The sequence below is a fragment of the Acyrthosiphon pisum genome, chromosome X (genome assembly GCF_005508785.2).
Source record: "Acyrthosiphon pisum isolate AL4f chromosome X, pea_aphid_22Mar2018_4r6ur, whole genome shotgun sequence".
Taxonomy (NCBI): domain Eukaryota; kingdom Metazoa; phylum Arthropoda; class Insecta; order Hemiptera; family Aphididae; genus Acyrthosiphon; species Acyrthosiphon pisum.
Window position 1 is genome coordinate 110,967,217 of NC_042493.1, and position 6,161 is coordinate 110,973,377.

Here is a 6,161-nt window from a genome sequence, read left to right on the forward strand (position 1 = left end):
GTGTTTGTTTATATTATAGGTAGTTATGATTTTTGGTTATCAGTAAGATTTATGAGGAAAAATGTATTACATTTTTAAGCGTTAGCTATAATTGAAGATTTTACAATTATTCAACTACAAACTAAGTAGGTACCTATTAGAATAATAATATATTTTCGCGATTTAAACACTTATAAAGAAAAAAATGATGACTTTGTTGACGTTGATCGGAATTGAAAATTATTTTAGTACCTTGATTATTGACAATATTGTGTATTTGTGTACCTACCTACCAAGTAAAGCAATTTTTTTTTCTATTCCTCGCAAAGAAAATATTGATTCAAATTTATTACCGCAACAAGAAATGCAAATGAACAACCACCATTGTATCTGAAAGTGACTTACCTACCTATATAAAATATTAAAATCTATTATTGATCAATATTGTGTCCATAGTTGATTATTTAGTATTAAAATAAAATATATCATAAAAAATTAAAAACTATCATTAGTTATCATTCAGATACTTCTAAAAGTAAAATAAGTAATAATACTTTTGGAATAAAAATTATTAAAAATGTTTTTTTTTTATATTGACATTTATATAATAACACGTTGTAAATAATGTTTAGTTTTTATTTTAAATTGCTGTCTTGATTTTTAAATAACTGATACACACATTAATCTATTATATGAGTTATTGCAAAACAATTATATATAATTTCCAACAACGGAATTCAGTTAAAGTTCTAAATTAAATATCGTTAAATATCTACTATCTTTAAATAATATGGTCGTTGTCGCCACATATTTACGCAGATAATCCGAAAAAAAAATACAATAATAGGTACTAGTGTACTACCTAGTACCTAGTAATTAGTATAATAAATTAGTGCCATCGATACGTCCATTAGGTATATTAATAATTTATTAATGCATTAATAATATTGTTTGTGTATTATTCTAATGATTATAATAATATAATTATATAATAGTTCTGTTTTACAGTTTTACTATATTATTATGCGTGTTCAGTGACGGTATCGTTAGGTATATTAGATAACATAATTATTAACATATTTTTATTGCCTATTTTCGAACATGCTCTCAGCTAGCACAATATATTGATGATATTTAAGAGGATACACACTAGGCGATTCGAACACACGTCTCCGTGCGTTTCGAACGTCGCGAAACGCAACGCGAACGCACACTCGTCATTTTTCATGGTTCAGAATTTCGTTAAACGCTTGATTAGTTATAATTATACGAAAGGCCTTGGGATAATCAAGTTACTTTTTATTAAAATTATATATTATGTATACTTACCATTTTCCAACTATTGAACACGGGTGCATAGGCGCAAATAGCGTTTGGGATTTGGGGGGGGGGGGGGCTAAAGCCATACTTTGATAATATTGAATGAGCTTAAAACAAATTGTAAGAAATGTTTGGGGGGCTATGGACATTTTTGAGGGGGCTTAGCCCCTAAAGCCCCCCCCCCTATTTGCGCCTATGCACGGGTGATACATACTTCGTACTTGAATATTTGAGTGCTTATAACTACTGATGTCGATATTTTTGCTAAATTACACGTAGTTTATGAATGGTATTATATAGCAATACGTAAAACCAGGCTGTTGCGAGCAAATTTATACAATTTGACATTTTCATGAAATTCAAGATTCTTGGAAATAAATTGATATAATAAATTATTACAATAAATTATAATCTAAAAAACTGCATTTGATGCTTATACGATATTTTAAAATTTTTTTTCGTTATTATTAATATTCAATTTAAGTTTGTGTTTTAACTATATAGTTTTTACCCAACACAATTTACAAAATACAAATAATAGTATCATTGGTCTTATATAGTTATATAGTATTATGTTTGCATCATATTCTGATAAAATATTTAACAAATGTATCCAATTTTATAATTATAATATTGCATATTAAATTATAGGTATGCCTAAATATTTGGTAATTTAACGAATATTATAATCAAACGAAAAATATCGCAAAACGTAATTTATTGAATTTCATTGAACGAAAAATAACGTAAAACGAAATAGTTTAAAATCCATTTCTTTAAAAGTTATTTTAGTTTCATAAAAATAAAAATATTTATTTCATGCATACGGACAATAGATTATTAGAATTGATTATACCTATTATATTCTGTATCCGGGCCATTACCTACCCACATTAGTTATTTTTAATACATTTAATAGGTACTAACACTATTCTAAATAACGATAAACGCAAAACTTGTATAACGTTTTAATTCTAAATAACGATAAACACAAAAATGTGGTACCATTTTAATTGTAAATAACATAAAACGGATTTTTTTTCAAATGTAAGCCCTGGTTATATATCGTAATATCGTCTGCATCATAGTTCATAATATGACACAAACAAATATTATAGTTGTTTTATTATTTAATTGTTAAATTTAAATATCTTAATATAATAGTATTATTTTTCTGGTTAAAATATTATATTTTGAAATAAATTTTTAAAAAAAAATATTAATTATGTTGTAGTTTTTAATAAAGGTAAACTTCTAATTTTATTAATTTTTGTTTTTTTCAATAAAGACTTGTTTTTGAGTTATTTTTTTATAACATTTTATGTAAGATACCTTTGCGTGATATTATGTACCTTTATTAACTAATGTAGGAATTTGTTCTTTATTTTATTTAGTTTTGAATGACATTTATATTTATGACAAAAATTATTTATACAAATATTTGTATGCTATGATTCTCAATATTTGCTATATCTACTATAAATAAATAGAACGTCTTTAATAAGACAACTGTATTAATAAATTCTAAAAATAATACTTGAAATAAATATTGAAAAGATGTACATATTGAAAAAATATTTTACATTTAAAATTGATCAACCGAAACATTCTGATACATCAGTCGCCGAATACGCAGATGATAAAGTTATTTATTCCACTTACACTAACCCCACAACTGTCTCGACATCACTACAAAAACACCTTGACCTACTTTCTCCTTGGTACTTCCAATGGCACACAAAAATAAACGAATCTAAATCAATCAATACCACATATTTTACCCTCAAAATGCAACAACCCCCTCCAGTATCACTAAACAATGAAATAATCCCTAATTCGGACACGGTCAAATTTAATATTTAGGATTATACTTCGACAAAAAACTTAACTGGGCCAAACACATTCACATGACCAAACTAAAACTAAATCGAAGACTCTCTATTCTCCGTAGTACTATGGGCAAAACCTCAAAGCTCAACCTAAAATCAAAAATCAACTTGTACAAACTACTAATAAAACCCATCTGGACGTATGGGGTTCAGCTATGGGGAGCTGCTAAAAAAAACAAACATAAACAAAATTCAAGTAGTCCAATCAAAAACTCTCCGTCTCATCACTAACGCCCCTCCGTACGTCTCGAATGAAACTCTACACTCAGACCTGAACATACCGTATGTCAAAGAAGTCGCAAAAAATCACTACCTTAAATTCCACAACAGGCTACAAAACGACACCAATCCTATTAAAATCCAATTAAAGATCTTTCATCACACTCCCCGCCGAGTAATATAGTAAGGAGACTCCAGCGTAAATGGCCCAGAGACTGGTTAGCATAATACACAGGTCTATACGTTAATCATTAAAAAAAAAAAAATTTCTAGCCGAAGTGCTGTTGCTGGACAGTCTCTTCAATTCAAGATTTTAATGTAAAATAATAGCGTTACATATAAATTGAATGCTGTTGCGTTTGTGTTTGTATTAATTCTATTACTATTGTAATTCAAATATCTATTAAGCTTATTGTACCACGAGTACAGATTGTTAAATGTTCTTAATTCAAAATAAAAAAAAAAAAAAAAAAACATTTAAAATTAATGGTGTTTCTTGCTACTTATAATCTACCTAACAATAATGACTATGATCGCAACATATTGTGATTGATTTTGACCTAACCTAATACAAAATATGTGCTATTCATAAATTCATATTTTCTTCAAATAAAACCTTTAACGATCGTCAGATATATTACACCATATTTAAGATTATAATTGCTTTTGCGTTATAGTAATATTGTATTAAATTATTAAAATGTATAAGAAGAATTTTCTTTTTCATTAATGCTTTATACATTTAAACACGTAAGTAAGGATATTTTTTGGAAAATGTTTGAGGAATATATTATGATAATTATGACTTCAGACCAAATATTTCATTTATTATACAGTAGAACTTCCATATAACGGTCACCAAAGGGACTGTAAATAATGACCGCTATTTAGATGTGCCCGTCCTACAGAGGTAGAATAACACTAGGATACACTCGACGGGACCAAAAAAATTGACCGTTACATTGAAAAGTGTCCCCTTGTCGGAGGCCATCGTTTTGATTCCTTTAGATACATTTTCATCGGAATCATATCAACCAAAATAAAACTCTTATTAGGTAATAATGAGTCTATGTATGATTTTTTATAATACCAGCTATATAGAATAATGAAAACTGAATCAATACTGCACAGTCTGATAGTGTGACAAGTTTGTCGGTCCTTAGTGAGTTCCGTATGACGTACAGTTCAGTGGTAGTGTTATAGCCCCTTGACTACTTTGTATTACTTATTAGTTATTACTTACTTTTTACTTTTCAGCACATATAATATATTACATTTAGATGACTAGCTAGTCTCGAAAAATTATAATTTTTTATGTACCTAAGTAGTGCTTTCAATTTCCATTGGTTATAGTGATACATGGTTACAGATAATAAAATTGTCATTATGATTGGATATCATTTTATACCTGTATTTTATACTTGGTCAAAGCAAGCCAAATAATTGTGTTAAAAATCTGTGAGGTTAACATTTATAATGGAGTATAAAAATGATAGATCCGTGGGCATATAATTTGTCACGGGCAACGCCGTGAATGATCAGCTTTACAGGGATCTCCAAACTTTTTTACGGTGGGCCAAATCTGTGATACACTTTGGCATAACTGGTCAACATTTTTTAGATAGAGATAATGAAATTTAAGGTACATATTAAGATTTATTTTAGATTTTGAGTGTAGTGGCGATGACTGTATTGATTTTACAATGATGCGTGTGCGAGTGTATTTTTCGTGTGTCTGTCATCACATTTTGAGACAGTAAAAATGCTTCGATTTTCTTTTTTGGCGGGAAAATGAATCTAGTTAGTACGTTAGGGGTGTAAAAATTCCTAATAGTTTTCAAAAGCGTCAGGAAAAAAAAAACAAAAAATTAAGGAAAAATTAAGATTTTTACGCAAAAATGGTTTTTTGAAAAAATCAGTTTTGTTTTTAGTGTAACTCTAAAAAAATAATCTTAACTGCATAAGATTTTCACTGAATTTATATTAGCGATTTCTATGTACCAAAAAAAATATTTGTGTTGGGTTTTTAGTTACCTAAATAGTTTTATACTTGAACCATAAACTTTGTCGCGGCTACTGCATTCATCGACCGTTGGCACCAGGCACAGTACTTATACGGCACTATTGGAAGATAATGTCAAATGTCAAAGCAAAATGCAGTGCACATTATCAAAACAACTTAGTACACAAGTGTGCAAGATACAAGAGTATAGATACTACAAAAAACTGACAACTAGTGACAAGTCATTATTCAAAAAATACTGCATCAAGACGTGATTGTCGGTATTAATAGTCACAATTTATAAGACAAAATCTCCATAGGCTTCGATTAAAGTGGCGGATAGTAACTTCTCTTTTTATCATCAGTTAGAAATCTAGTTTATTGCACATACCTACTTATACACCTAGGTAAGTAAGATATAAATTATATTATTATTATTATTTTAAAATGTAGGTAAATTAAAAAGTCTAAATGTTAAAAACGGAATATACTCCAACTATCTAATGATTAATGACCGCGAAAACGCCTATAAAGGTACATTAAACGTATGAACTTATTTGAACTGCTCTTTGTTTTAGATTGATTTCATAATACATAATCATATTTTCATTGTAAGTTTCATGCCAGAATACGGGCGATTGAAAAACTTAGTTTCATACTAAATATACCCTTCGGGGCATCGATTATGGTATGATGACGTAATATAGACTTATACACATGGGCTATTTTTTGGCTATACAAATAATATAATA